We start from the raw sequence: 14,335 nt of genomic DNA, 5'->3' as shown, positions 1-14,335 counted from the left end.
TCAGGAAGTCACCCTGTCTTTTATTTAGTGCCCCCATGGGCAAGACATCAATGCCTCCACCCTCTTCTCTTGTTTGGGGCTTTCTATCATCTTCCTTAACTAATTCTTCCTTAAAGTCACCACTTTTCCCCTCTTCGTTTTACAGATGTGGAAACAGGCAGGTCAGGCTTGATCATCCTAGATACCAGTGCCAGGCCTGGGAGATAGCCTTCCCACTGCAGGAACAGTCAGATTGATTTTAGCCCGTGGAGAGTTTCTGAGTCTGAGTTTCCCGGTCTGTAAACCTCCTAGGGTGGGTGGGTCAAGTAGTTCACGAATGATTGGGTAAAGTGCTCGCAGGCTCAGCACTGGTCTTGAGGCTCCCCAGCTCGCTGGCGAAGGAACCACCATGCCTGGGGCAGGATGTGGTGGACGCACTGTGGACGAGGCGGGATACATCGGTCAGATGAGAGGGCGGAGAGAAGAGAGAGAAAACCCCAAAGGTCCGGAAGGCCGAGAGGGAGGCAGGACACCAGCTGGAAACCGCGGCTATTTGCAGCATCGCCCTAGGTTTGCGGTCAGGCAGGGGCTGGAATGCCCGGCGACCGGGTTCGCAGCCCCACCCCAGTGTCGTCGGCCACCCGGGCGAGGCTCTGGCCGATGAGTCCCCTTCGCTGCAACGTTGAGGTCCGGGAGGCTGCTGGGCTGGGGCACCGAAGGAGGACAAGCCCACCGGAGGGGAAACGCGTGCCTGTCTAGTTGGGTAAGATTCTCGGAAAAACGCAGCGTGGGCGGGGTCCAGTAGGCTGGGGTAGGCGGGGCCCCGGCAGGTTTGGGTAGGCGGGGCTTCGGCAGGTAGAGACTCCCTCACTACCCATAGAAGTCGTGCTCACGCGGGCAGACAGCGCCCTCCATCGACCGAGCTGGGCAGCGCCCAGGACCGACCGAGCTGAGCAGTGCACCCTATCGGTTGAGGCCGGCAGCAGCCCTCACCCACCGATGCCGGCTGGCTCAGGTCCGGAACAACCGCGTGTGGGCGGCTGGTACGGGGCGGCGCTCTGGCCGCGGGGCGGGCCGCGGCAGCGGTGAGGCTCGCTGGGCGCCGGGTGGGCGCGAAGGATTGCTAAAGGCTGCGGTTTGGCCAAGATTGCGGAGAAGAAAAAGATGCAAGCGAGAAGGGATTAAAAAAAAAAAAAAAGACGAGGAAGAAAAGGGAAACACTAGATCCCGCGGGCGAGCTGCGGGCAGGAAGCCGACGCTTCCAAGCGCCCACTCGGCCAGAGGAGGGGGGTCGTGGGCCCGTTGCACAGGCCGGTTCCAGGAGGCCAGGCGCCATGGGTGGCAGAGTTGGAACTCGAACCTGGATCTGCATTGGGCTCCAGTGTTCGTTCACCTCCTAGAGCAAGGAATCGGAATGGGGGATGGCAGGGTTGGGAACTAGGGTAAGAGGTCTCGGCTGCCGAGAAGACGCTGTGGGTCTGGGGACGCCACCGAACCCAACTTCCGTCCTTCCTACGCCCTTCCAGCGCCCCCACGTGGAAGCTTCCGACCGACTCACCGCCCCTCCTAGACCGCCGTGTCGCAGGCGTGTCGGGAGCTGCGTACTGGCCTCTGATGATCTGTTCTTTGCATAGAAGGACAATGGGTTTCTTCCTTTGACGTGGAATAAAGTGGTGCAGGTTACCCCGGAGTCCAGACCTGGGAAACATCAACAAATATAAACTCTGTGCTTGGAGCTCTCCTTTGCAGCAGCTTGGACACGCCTCTCCCTCACCCCATTACATTACTGCTGCTTCTCATGGATTTACTTGATACAGCAGGGCATCTGCAGAAGAACAGGCACACTGGGCAGACCTCTCCATCTCTATTCATTCTGGGAAATGGAGCAGAGCCCTGGCCCTTCCACCAGACTTGGGGTGGGCAGATATTTGCTTACACTTGGAGGATTTAACCCAAATCTCTCATGTTCTTGGCATCTCTAGTCCTGTTAGGCTGTCGGCCTCTGCCTCCCCCCATCTCTGGAAGGGTCTTGAAAATGCCTGATGTGTTGCCAAGTCTACTGCTAGCAGATCAGAATTTTGCTGTTTTTTTTTTTAGTTCTTTTAACCTTTTGTTTTATGTGTATGGGTGCTTTTGTGCACTAGATGTAGTCTCTGCCCGAGGAGGCCAGAAAAGGGTGTTGTGAGCCACACTGTGAATTCCGGAAATGGAACCAGGATCCTTTGGAAGAACAACCAGTGTGCTCTTCACTGAGCTGTCTCTAGAACATTCAGATCACAATTTTGAGAAGAATCACGAGGAGCCCTGTTCTCCACCAGTCCTTCCCTCGCCATCAAAGACACAGGCTCAGGGTTGCAGGAGCCTGGGGCCTTCCCTTGGCTCCTTTCCTCTCACATCTGGGGGGCCTCCTGACACACATCCCTTTAAAGTAAGGCACCGGCAGGAAAAAGGAGCACAGGGTGGGTGTAAACCCAGAGAATCAGAGTAGGGTGTTCAGGTTCAAGTGACAGAAGTTACAGCCTGGTCACTTAACCATGGATGGCTGGCTACCTTAGATAAGGTACCTAACTGTTTTGAGCTTCCCTTACTGTAGGAGAGAGAGAGAGAGAGAGAGAGAGAGACAGAGACAGAGACAGAGACAGAGACAGAGACAGAGACAGAGACAGAGACAGAGACAGAGACACAGAGAGAGAGAGACAGAGAGAGAGAGACAGAGAGAGAGAATATGGTTATGGGGGCTAAAATGATAACACAAGAACTTTGTGGAGCATTTGTGTAGCTGGCTGTCAGCATATAATAAATGGCAGCAATTACTGCTGTTAATAATATAATTAAGCGACAACATCCATCTACATTCCCTGGGAAAGCCCAGATTAAAGAAAGTCATCGGGGCATTCCCTGATGTTTCGCCAGGATGGAGACTAGGTGCCTGCCATCAGACTGGGTCTCCCTGTGTGAAGTCTCTTCTTTAGACAAAGTTCAGCACTCTCGATCTTAAAGGGTGGGCCCAGGGAGGCTGGTGAAGCCTGGTATCAGGAGTTCTAGGTTCTAGTACTGCCCCTTACCTCAAGGGGAACCCAGGAACCTCTCTGAAGTGCTCACCTGTCTCTGTGCCTGCAAGCCTTAACCCCTCTAGTCTGACCCCATTAGTGAGGGGAGGGACGCTCTGTTTAAAGTCTGCCCTCTCTTCCTGGAGTCTGAGTGCTGGAGGAGAATGAACGCTAATTGAAAGTGTTTATAATGCATTACCCCTGGTTTACCCAATGGAGCCTCCAGTTCCCACCGTCTGCTGAACAGCTTGTTGCTGCTGTCTAAATAGACTCTGGTGTGGAAACAGTGCCTTGGAGCGGGAGCCTGGCTGGCTGGACTCAAGAGGGGCCTGGAGCTAACCTTGTAGGACCCTCCTGGGTCCTTCCTGGATCTGCTCAACCCTTCTATGGTCTGAGATGAACATGGGACAGATGGGGAGAACTGGGGTTGGGGGAGAATTCCAAGCCATTTTCTGGCCCGTTGTGAGCACCTAGGACTGGAACAGAGGTGGCCATGGAAGTTAAAGTCAAGACACTTTTAGTAGCTTGGCCCTACTAGGCCTGGAGCTGGGACCTAGGCTCTGCCACTCCTAGTGGTCCTAATCCCTGTTCCTGCAGTTCTGACCTTGCAGATACAGACAGCCAAGGTTCGGTTCACATCCCATCTCTGCTCAGCCCTTAGGGCCTACACAGTCTTTTCTTTACCTGTATGGGGGTTTTGTCTATGTATATGTCTGTGTAGCACTTGTATACCTAGTGCACACTGGAGTTAAAGAAGGTTGTGAGCCACCATGTGGCTGCTGGGAACCTAACCATTGTCCTTTGGAAGAGCAGCCAGTGCTCTTAACTGCTAAGACACCTCTACAGATCCCTGTTTTGATTTTTGAGACAGTCTTACTCTGTAGACCAGGCTGGTCTTGAACTCAATCTTTCTGTTTCTGTTTCTCTAGTGCTAGGATTACAGGCATGTTCTACCATGCCCAGCTGATCCTCTCTTTAAAAAAATAAAAAGTTAACAAACAAGGATCTTGGACTTCCAGTCAACCTGGGCCATGCATGTGTCTCTTCAGCAGGTGCTGTGGAATTTTGTCCAGAGCATGTAGGTACCTATAAGGTGGCGTGGAATCAGGTCACTGGAAAAGCCCAAGGACTACCTGGAGTGGGGCTGGGAGAGGCCAGTCCTGAGCTAGAGAAGAGAGGGCTGAGCTCAGCGACAGCAGAGGGTGTCCTGGGTTTGAGGTCTGGAGGACAGGAAATGGGATGATGTAAGAAAATGTGTCCAAGGACAGTTGGACAGTTTGAAATGCCTCACTGTCCAGGGGGAGGTACACGGAATAATGTGAGGCCAGCACATGGGGCTATTAGGGAACACCAAGAAACACCCCAATGACCACGGAGATGACTCAGTTTGAGGACCTGAGTGCAAATACCAAGAACCTACATACAAGCCAGAGAGAGAGGCTGGAGTCTGCAGTCCACACAAGATGGGAGTCAGAGACAGGAGAATTACTAGAGAAGTCCAGGGACAGATAGCCTGGCATGCCCTATCAGGGAGGAAGGCAAGCGCTGACCCCTGAGGCTGTCCTCTGACCTCAGTGACGAACACATGTTTGGGGGGGCAGCAGGGGACGCCCAAAGAAATGTGAATGAATGGACTGAAGATGACGACTGTGTAATACTACATCGGTGAAATGGATCAAATAGAGCGGTACAGCAATTAGATAAATCTAAAAGGGGGGGAGGCTGGCACAGTCTAAGGTGTCTCTAATGTGATTGCATCTGTTTAATAACATGAAGAACATGTCCATTTATAAATGGATACATGCAGAAGCCATGAAATAATCAACCCCTTTTGAGAATAATGGATGAATCTGGGAAGCAGAGTGGGAAGGAGAAGGGAGCTGGAAGGGACACAGGCTGACTCCATTTTTCTCTGCAAAAGGGTTGGTTTGTAGTTTTTTAGTTGGTACATTTATTGTTTGTATGTGTGTTCATGGGGCGGGAGCATGCCCGTGTCACAGTGTGTGTGGTCAGAGAACAACTGTGGGAGTTGGTTCTCTCCCTCCGTCATATGGGTCCCAGAGACTAAACTCAGGTCATCAGAGTTGAAAACAAGCAGTCATTTTACCAGCCCAAGTTCTGCTGTTTTAAGCTGGGGTGTGAGTCTGGTTTTGCACACTTTGGTGTGCCTTATGCAATGAGTAAATTCTGGAAAGGAAGACTGCAGTGGAATCTGAGAACCATGGAGGAGAGCTTCAAATGTGACTGGGGTAGAGTGTTTGCCTGGCATGCCTGAGGCTGTGAGTTCAATTTCCAGCAACAAGCAGGGGTGGGAGGGGGTGGTTTGTTTCAGGACTTAAGGGAGTGTCAGTGACCTCACTAGCCAGTAAAACTGGAGGGGTAGTTAACCCCGAGGCAGGGGGATGACCATTCTGAATTCTGCAGGAGTCATTGAGTCTCCAGTGCCCAGGGGTTGGTGGGCAAGAACAGTGTTGAGGCTTGAAGATTTGGGGAGGATAAAGCCAAGCCCCGGTGCCTGGGCATGGAGAGTGGGTGATGCCCGGTCTTGGCAGGCAGCAGGGTGAAGGATGTGGTGCCAAGCTGGGCAGAGGGGCTGCCAGGGTAGAAGATCAGAGGAGTGGATGGGGGTGCTGGGGCATTGTCAGGGCTTGAAGCAGGAGGCTGATGGGGTGGAGTGTGGGGGATCAGCAGAGCTCGGGGGAGGCCAAGAGGAAGTGGGTACTGCCAAGTGTGTGGTGGGAAGCAGTTGGTGCCAGCTTGGGGCTGGGGGGCAGAGGGCAGAGGTGGGTACCCTAGGCCTCGTCTCCCCAGGACTCCTCCAGCTGCTCAGTTTTGTAACATATACAGTTTTGCTGTTACCATATTGTAGTATCCTGGAGCTTCAGGGTCATAGGACCTTTGGGACCCTCTGTACAGAAAAAGGCAGCCATGCCCAGGTCTGGGGAGATTGGCCTAGGCAAGGCCAACCTGTGAGGCTAGTGACAAGACCTGGATTGGAGCTACCTCCGTGTTTGGACGTGTGCAAACCCTGTCGGTTGCATGGTGGGAAGGGGGGCATACACGAGGGAGGTGTGAGGAAGGACTCCATGCTGACCCAGAGCCAAAAGCCCTGCTGCCCAGCAACGAGACCCAAATACTTCCAAACGGGGCAGACAGAAGGCCACGGACACTACTGGGTGCATGTTCTAGGCCAGCAGTGGAGTGGACCTTGTAATTCTGGGCCTTAGAGAAGGGGGTTCCACAGAATCTGTAGCTGTTATGGAGCAGCAAAAAGTGAGAAGCTTTATATGCAGTATTTATTTATTTGTTTGTTTTTTGAGACAGGGTCTCCATATGTAGTCCTGGCTGTCCTAAAACTCACTCTGTAGACCAGGTTGGTCTTGAACTCAGAGATCCATCTGCCTCTACTTCCAGAATGCTGGGATCAAAGGTGTGCACCACAAAACCACCTTTAGAATTTATTTTCAGGGGCCGGAGATATGACTCAGTGGTTAAAAGCACTGGGTGCTATTCCGGAGGAACCAGGTTCAATTCCCAGCACCCACATGGCAGCTCACAACTGTCTGTAACTTCAGTTCCACAGGACCCAACACCTTCACACAGACACACATGTGGGCAAAACACCAATGCACATAAAATTAAAATAAACAAATCTCTAAAAAAGGAATTTATTTTCAGAGCTGAGTGTTAATCCAAACACCCAGGAACCTGAATCTTGAAGGATTAACATGGGTGCTTGGAAATTAATGGAAGTCGAACGTCAGACTTTGAAAGGCAAAACACATTGGGAAGATGACATTGGTAAGTGTCTGAGACTGTCCTTGTTAGTCAGCCTGTTCCAAGCGAGTCAGGACCTGGGTCTCTGAGGAACAGAGAGATTTCTGAGGCCTCCTTACCTGCCTGGGGACAGAGATACAGGCTTCTCTCAAGTGTCCTCTGCTGTGACCCCAGGAGCAAGAACTGGAGGTCAATGGCAGAGGTCAGTTGGCATGTGCCCCCTGAAGGACTTGAAGCCCCTCCCTGCTTTACAGAACAGCAGATTAAGACCAAGGGAGAAGCCACACAACCCAAAAGTTTGTCAGAAGTGTGTTTAGGGCCAGTGACTGAAGGGGTCTGTGGCATTCTAGAAGGTACTGGCTTAAGCTAGGCTGTCTCTGGAGGCTAAGAACAGTCCTGAGAAGGACACTCAGGGGATCGAGCCTGGCTGGAGGAAGATGGAGCAGTATGGACTTTCCCGGTGTCCTGTGCCCAGAGGAGGAGCTGGTGGTGGCCTGAACCTTGTACCATCTCCACCCTCTCTCTCTTTGGCCCAGAGGGGCCTGACTGCTTTGGAAGGGCGGGGTATGCAGTGGCTCCTGGGGGCTGCAGGACAAGACCCATTTAGCCTCGGCAGTCATCTGACCCCTGTGACTCAGGCCTGGCCCTGCCCATGGAAGGCACAGGGCCAGTCTGAGCTCATCTCCACTGCCCGGAGCAGAAGTGGTAAACAAGCTCGGCTTCCACCTCCCACCCTGTGAGGAAGCAGAGACCAGAGTGTAGTGAGGGCCCCTAAGACGCTTGCATGTACCCCTGAGACTAGTTGGTGTGTCCTGGGCTCTTGCTGTGGGCGAGTGCCCACAACCAACCTTTGAGGACTGGAAGATGACCAGGGCTCCTGGAGAGGTTAGGACTCAACATTTGAAGATACATGGAGCACAGTCTAGGACTGGTGGTCACCACGGAGTAATACCTTATTTTACCGGAATCTTCCTGTGCCTGCACTCTATGGGCCCCTTGTGGCCTCCGGGAGTCCTTGAGACGTTATAGGAAAATATTCTTGATCTATTTCTCCAGCTTGCCTGGCTCACAGCAAAATGGCAGCGACCATTGTCCTCTGCTGTGCCTGCCCTCTCACTGAAGCTCCTTTCATCTCCTTCCTTTCCTGGCTCCTTTCTGCGTTTCTGGGCTTCCACTTTTCAGATCCCTCCCTCTCCCTCAGTCTAGGTGACTGTCATTGCCACTAGTAGCCACCAGATGGCAGCAGCACATCATATGTTCTCTCATTGCTGGCACTTGAGCACCTGACTCCAGGAGAACACACTATACTTTTTTTTTTTTTTAGACAGGGTTTCTCTGCTGTGTACCCCTGGCTGTGCTAGAACTCACTCTGTAGACCAGGCTGTCCTGGAGTATACACCAATCTTAACTGTCACAACATCCCCACCCTGCCCAGAGCCTCTGTGACACTTCAGGTCAGGACATGGCTGAAGACAGGAGCTCGCAGCTCCCTGGCCAAGGACTCTGCTGACTCCTCCAGGAGGACCCTGCCACGGGCTCAGAACACTTACTCCTCACAGCTCATCCTTCTCAGGTACACACTAAAGGAACAAAACTCGGAGAGATGAATGAAGATGGGACAGTACCTGTGTCCTGGAAGGGACTTAAATCTAAACTTTGTGTGTTTCAAACCCTGGGGGTTTCTTGAGTGTCAGGGGGTCCCCAGATCAGGTCATTGTCTCTCATACATAGTCTCTGCCAGCACCCCTGCCACAGACTGTTAGGTTTCCTTCAAATCTGCCCCGAGATGGGTTGTGATGATCCTGCACTGGATGCTGCGGGACTCGGAAACCTGGGTGTCCTGGAGCATCCGTCTGTCTCTGCAGCTGGGGATGGCAACTGTGCTCTAGGAGTCCCTGCTGGTGTGACACTGAGCTAGGGGAAGATGTCTAGGCAGGCTTCCTGGAGGAGGCAGTCATCAGGATAGGACAAGAGGACCTTCGGGCATGTATGTATAGGGAACAGGGAGGCCTGGCTGGCACAACCCTGGCGTCAGCCTGGGTTCCCTGCTCACCCCACCCCACCCCTCACTCCCTATCCCACTGGAAGGCCCCTGTGGACTGGGGGTGGAGTGGGGGCAGAGAGCAAGGGTGGAGTCCTTCCCTGGACCCGAACTGTATCCTGAACAGGCTGTGGCAGTGCCAGGAGGAGCCAGAGAGTAGCCACCACCCCCCATCCAGGGTCCCTCTGTAATTAGGGCTATTTTTAGGTCCCTCTTCCTTCCTATTTCAGGCCTCTGGACTAGGCTTGAGAGTGGGCTGTCCTGGGGCCGTGGCCTGGAGCCGCTAAAGTAAGCTGAGGCGTGGGAGCTCCAGCCACAGTGCAGACCACAGGTGGGCGGAGTCCTGGTCCAGGGAGCTCAAGACGTGGCCAGAGCAGGGCTGGGGGGGGGGAGGTGTGGACCCCTCACTGATCTGCTCCATACTGGCCCATCCATCCCTCTGCTCTCAACCCTGCTGGTCTGAACAGTTAGCCCTGGGCCTCAGTCTTTGCATCTAAGATTGGGTACCCATTATCTTTGGGACAGTGACCTTGCAAGGGAGGACACAGAATGTTCATATGAAACAATCACAATTTCATATGTGTGCATGCGTGTTTGTGCTGGTGTGTAAACTGATGTGTGCCCATATGGAGGCCAGAGATCAACTTCTTCCTCTATTGATCTCCACCTTTCAAAGGAAAAAAACTATTCTTTTAAAGAAAAAAAATATAGTCTCACTATGTAACCCTGGTTGGCCTGGAATTCATTATGTAGACAGGCTGGCTTCAAACTCACAGAAATCTACCTGTCTCTGTCTCATGAGGGCTGGAATCAAAGGTGAACACTACCATGCCTGGCCCATGTGGCCCTTTAAAAATACTTTTAAGTTCATTATTACTGTGAGTTTTTTCTTTTTCTTTTTTTTGTTTTGTTGTTGTTGTTGTTGTTGGTGGTGGTGTGTGTGTGTGTGTGTGTGTGTGTGCATGCGTGCGTGCGTGCGATGTATGTGTCTTTAAGTACATTTGGAGTCAGTTTTCTTTTGCCACAGTGGGTTCGTGGGGTCAAACTCAGGTCTCAGACTTGCAAGACTGGCACTTTTATTTACTGAGCTGTCTCCTGAATTCATCGATTGCTCAGACTGGCCCCCAATATTCTCCTGTCTCAGCCTCCCAGCGTTGGGGATACAGGAGCATGCTGCCATGCCCAGCTTTTTGTGTGGTACTGGAGATCCACACTCATGTTTATACAGCAAACACTTTGCTCTCTGAGCCATCCCCACAACCAAGACTGACGGAGCACTTACTGTGTCAGGTGCTATCCCAGCCCCTTTACCTGTATTAATTTACTGTTGACCACATTCTGAGGTCAGGATTACTTTATCCTTATTTTATAGATAGGGAAACTGAGGTGCTCAAATATTTTGTCACCATGACTGGACTTGGCCTCATGATTTGCTCTCTCATCCTTGTCTTTGATGGGGTTGGAGGAAGAAGGGCATCCAGACATTGATTTCTTCCTGGTCTATTTCCATACTCAGTTCCTTGGGTCTGGGGCTATTAGGCATGGTGTGGCTTCTTGTCTGTCCAGGGATGGCCCAAGGCCTGTCCTGCAGGAGGAAGGGTGAGTCTCGCCCAGCTGGTTCCAGTTAGGCTTCAGAAAGCTGGCCAGGGGTATATTTAGCCCTGGTTTCTTGAGGAGCCAGAGATCTTTCATCCTTGGAGACGCCGGCCACAGTGGGACTCGGCTTGCCACAGCTGGGACTCTGGGCTGCAGGGCAGGCAGGCTTCAGGGCAGGGAGGGAAGGGTCCAGTGTGAACAGGCCTCTCCCTGACACTAGGAGGTGGCGACAAACGCAGGTGTCAACTGGGCAACTGAACTTGACTTTGATGGTGAGAATCTGTCCCTGAGGGCTGAGGGCTACTGAATGTATTGGAGGCAACAGCAGCACCTGCTGTGTGTTCTTCTAGCCCAGGCACAGCCCAGCTTAGTTCTTCCCTAGGGCAGGCTTATCCTCTGCATTTAGTCCTGGCCAAAGCAGCAGGTCCATCCTTCATCAGGAGAGGCAGGCAGACAATAGAGCTTGGGACATAGGAAGGGAATCCTTTTTATTCCTTTAAAAAAAGATGTTTTAAAGATTTGCTTATTTTTAAAGATTTTATTTTATTTTAAAGTGTGTGTGTGAAGCCGGGCGTTGGTGGTGCACGCCTTTAATCCCAGCACTCGGGAGGCAGAGGCAGGCGGATCTCTTTGAGTTCGAGGCCAGCCTGGACTACCAAGCGAGTTCCAGGACAGCCTCCAAAGCCACAGAGAAACCCTGTCTCGAAAAACCAAAATAAGTAAATAAATAAATAAAGTGTGTGCGTGTTTGTGTGTGTACCCCTGAGTGCGCTGCCTAAGGAGACCAGAAGAGGGCATCAGATCCTATGGAGCTGGAGTCACAGGATTTGGGACTGGATGCTGGGGATCAAACACAGGTCTTCTGGAAGAGCAGGAAGTGCTCTTAACAGATCCGTCTTTCCAGGCCCTATTTATTAGTTTTGAGAGTCTCACAGAGCCCAGGTTGGCCTCCTGCCTCCAATTCATGAATGCTAGTGTCATAGGATGTGCCACGGCTCTCAGCTTATGCAGTGCTGGGAATCAAACCCAAGGCTTAGTCCATATTAAGCAAGCACTCTACTGAGCTACCTCCCAGCCCCTTTTCATTCCGTCTCAAGAGTCTCACTGATATGTTTGATGTTCATATTTGCAGAAGGTGAGAGGCTTAGGGGCCAGCATACATAGACAGCAGAAAGAGTGGTCATGGTGTGCTGCCTGCGTTGACTCTGTGGAAGGTGCTGGTGTTTCCTGTACATCCTCTCTGTGTGCCTGGGCATCATGGTGCCATGTGGGCTCTGGGCTGCAGCCCTGTTGCTGTGGAGGACTTTGCTGCTGGGTGTAAGTGACCTCCAGGTGACTGTGGCATTGCTCGCTGTGGGTAGCTAGGATGGTGGTGACTCCAGTGTGTGTTTCTGAGGGGCTCCTGCTGAGTGTGGTGGCAGAGGCCAGATGAGTCGCTTTAAACAGCACTGCTGTAAGTTTGCCTGTGTATGAGACTATAAACACATGGGGATGCTGGTTGGTTTACACTGTGTGTATGTGTGTGTGTGTGTCTGTGTGTGTGTGTTGACTCTAACTATGACTGGATATATGACTGCAGTGTCCTAGTAGCCACCCACGCCTTCCCACTGCACACAAGGCGTGATCCCAACTGAGGTTCATGCCCCATTGCCCTTCCGGGGACCCCCACCCAAAAGCCACAGACCTGTGGGTCTGTGAGAGGGAACCCTACTAGCTGGAAGCGTCTGTCTCTCCTCTAATCCTTTCACCCCCACTCCCTCCAACCCATCCTCCACAAGGCAGGCTTCTACCTGCCCTGGGGCGGAGGCTGGGAGAGAAAGAGGAGCCGGCTGCCTGCCCGCCTGCCCGCCGCCCTCTGTCGTCTCCCCTAGCAGACAAAGAGCTCACCCTGGTCTCTGTGGGCGTCTGGGAGACGCTGGGGGGATTAGCTCCCCGCGCCGCCCTCTCCCCATCTCATGCCAGCCCACCCAGCTGGCACCAACACCTCAAGCCCAGGGGTGGTGCCCTCGCCACAGCATCTGCATCTGTGTGTGTGTGTGCTTGTGTGTGTGTGTGTGTGTGTGTGTGTGTGCTTTACAGGCTACTGTGAGGTGGGTCCCAGGGCTTCGCCTCCATATCTGGTCTGGGTTAGGTCTCACTTTAGTTTCTCCTCTGCTTTCCCAGTCTTGGTGCTCGGTAGCTTAGGGATGCCTCAGTTGGTATCTGCTGCCCACTCACGCATGCTCTTTTTGTCTTGAGACAGGGAGGGTCTCATGGAGTTGAGACTGGCCTCAAACTTGTCTTGTAGCCAAACGTGGTTTTGAACTTCTGTTCTTCTTGCTTTCAGCTTCCCAGTGCTGGGATTACACATGTGCATGTCCACACCCAGTTTATGTGGCACCGGGGATCGAACCCAGCGAGGGCTTTGTGCATGCTAAGTAAGCATTCCACTAACCGAGCTACATTCCCCAGCCGCTTCAGCTGATATCCATGTTTTCAAACCTCCCATGACCTCATTTGTGCCCCTTCCCTACTGTTCATAGCGGCTCAGACTTCTCCCTCTTTGCCTTGTCTTTGTGGGGGAAGGCAGGATTGGCTGTGAGCAGAGAGAGGGAAGCTCTCTAGAGGGGTGCAACTCCAGATGGTGCTTGGGATGGCATTGGAAATGGCATCGGTGGCACTGGGAACTGCATTGGGGGTAGTATTGGGGTGACACTGGGTATTCTTTGGGGCTGGCATTGTGTCTGAGCTTTCTGGGGTAATCCCTGTGGTTTGTCTTCCATATGGAGATGTGAGATGATGGTTGGGACCTCCTTGACTTTTAGATCTTTGTATTGTGCAAAACTAGAGATGGTCTTCCAAGCCCTTCTGTGTGTACTGTGAGATTTCTGCAGCAGAAGCCTCCGATTCAGAGGTGTTTAATGCAAGGCTCTGAGCGTTAAGAGATTTACCCAAAGTCACTTACTTGAGAGTCTGAGCAACAGCATCTGCCCTGTGACCCAGGACCTCACTTCAGATGCCTCATAATCCGTGTCACCTGGCCCTTACCTCCTGAGGCCCTGTTTCCTCCACTCCTGTGTTCTTGGGAAACAGAATGGGGACAAGCCAGGGGGAGCTTGGAGAGATGCCTGCCCCTCCCTGAGTCACACCTCATCTTTAAATAGCTGAGGCCCATTCCATGGACAGTTCTCATTGTCCAGCCCATACTTTAGGAGTGTCCATGGAAACCTTCTCTCCTGCTTAATGAGCTGGCATCTCCTTTCTTCTTAAGACAGTCCCCCAGGGACTAGAGAGATGGCTAAGTGGTTAGGAGCACTTGATGCTCTTCCAGAGGACCTGGGTTTGATTCTCAGCACCCACATGGCAGCTTACAACCATCTGTAACTTTAGTTCCAAGGCTGGGATATCCCAATGCTTTCTTCTGGTTTCCGAGGGCATCAGATACACCCGTGCGTAACCATACATGCAGGCAAAAACACACATATTAAAACTAAACAAATAAAAAATTGAGGTTAAAAATGGTTATTCATATTCTTCTCCTCTATTAAATGCTGGTGTAAGCTTTGACCCCTGTCCTAGGTACAGTTTGTCTCCTTCTGTTTGGTCTTCCATGGAGTGTAGAGGAACTGGCCGTCTTTTCCCAGTAGTGTGCTACCAATTAGGAAGCTGGGATATCCCAATGAAGTGGGGGGGCCAGAGAGGCTGGGGTCCAGCCCAGCGTCTGGGATATAGGAGGTGATCCATAAAGGCAAATGAACATAGGGCTGAGCGGGCAGGTGGCCGTGTGGACGTGGGTAGGGTGGGGAGGAGGCTCATCAGGGCAGGCGTGTGGGTAAATAGGTCAGTGGATGGATATGTAAGATGGAGTGGGAGGGGAACAGGGTGTTTGAAGTCTGGGTGGGTCATTAAGTCA

The 14,335-nt window shown here is 52.4% G+C and overlaps 1 long non-coding RNA gene across 1 annotated transcript; it reads right to left on the bottom strand.

Annotated features, from left to right (window-relative positions):
• On the bottom strand, positions 1–1,737 carry LOC121141469. Its single transcript, XR_005878400.1, has 2 exons — positions 1,538–1,737; positions 1–1,375 (listed from the first exon to the last, which is right to left on the bottom strand). It is a non-coding gene; the product is annotated as an uncharacterized LOC121141469 (long non-coding RNA).
• Positions 1,738–14,335: the final 12,598 nt, after the last annotated feature.

The sequence above is a fragment of the Mesocricetus auratus genome, unplaced genomic scaffold (assembly GCF_017639785.1).
Source record: "Mesocricetus auratus isolate SY011 unplaced genomic scaffold, BCM_Maur_2.0 Super-Scaffold_100007, whole genome shotgun sequence".
Taxonomy (NCBI): Eukaryota; Metazoa; Chordata; class Mammalia; order Rodentia; family Cricetidae; genus Mesocricetus; species Mesocricetus auratus.
This window is presented reverse-complemented; position numbering and strand designations above follow the sequence as displayed.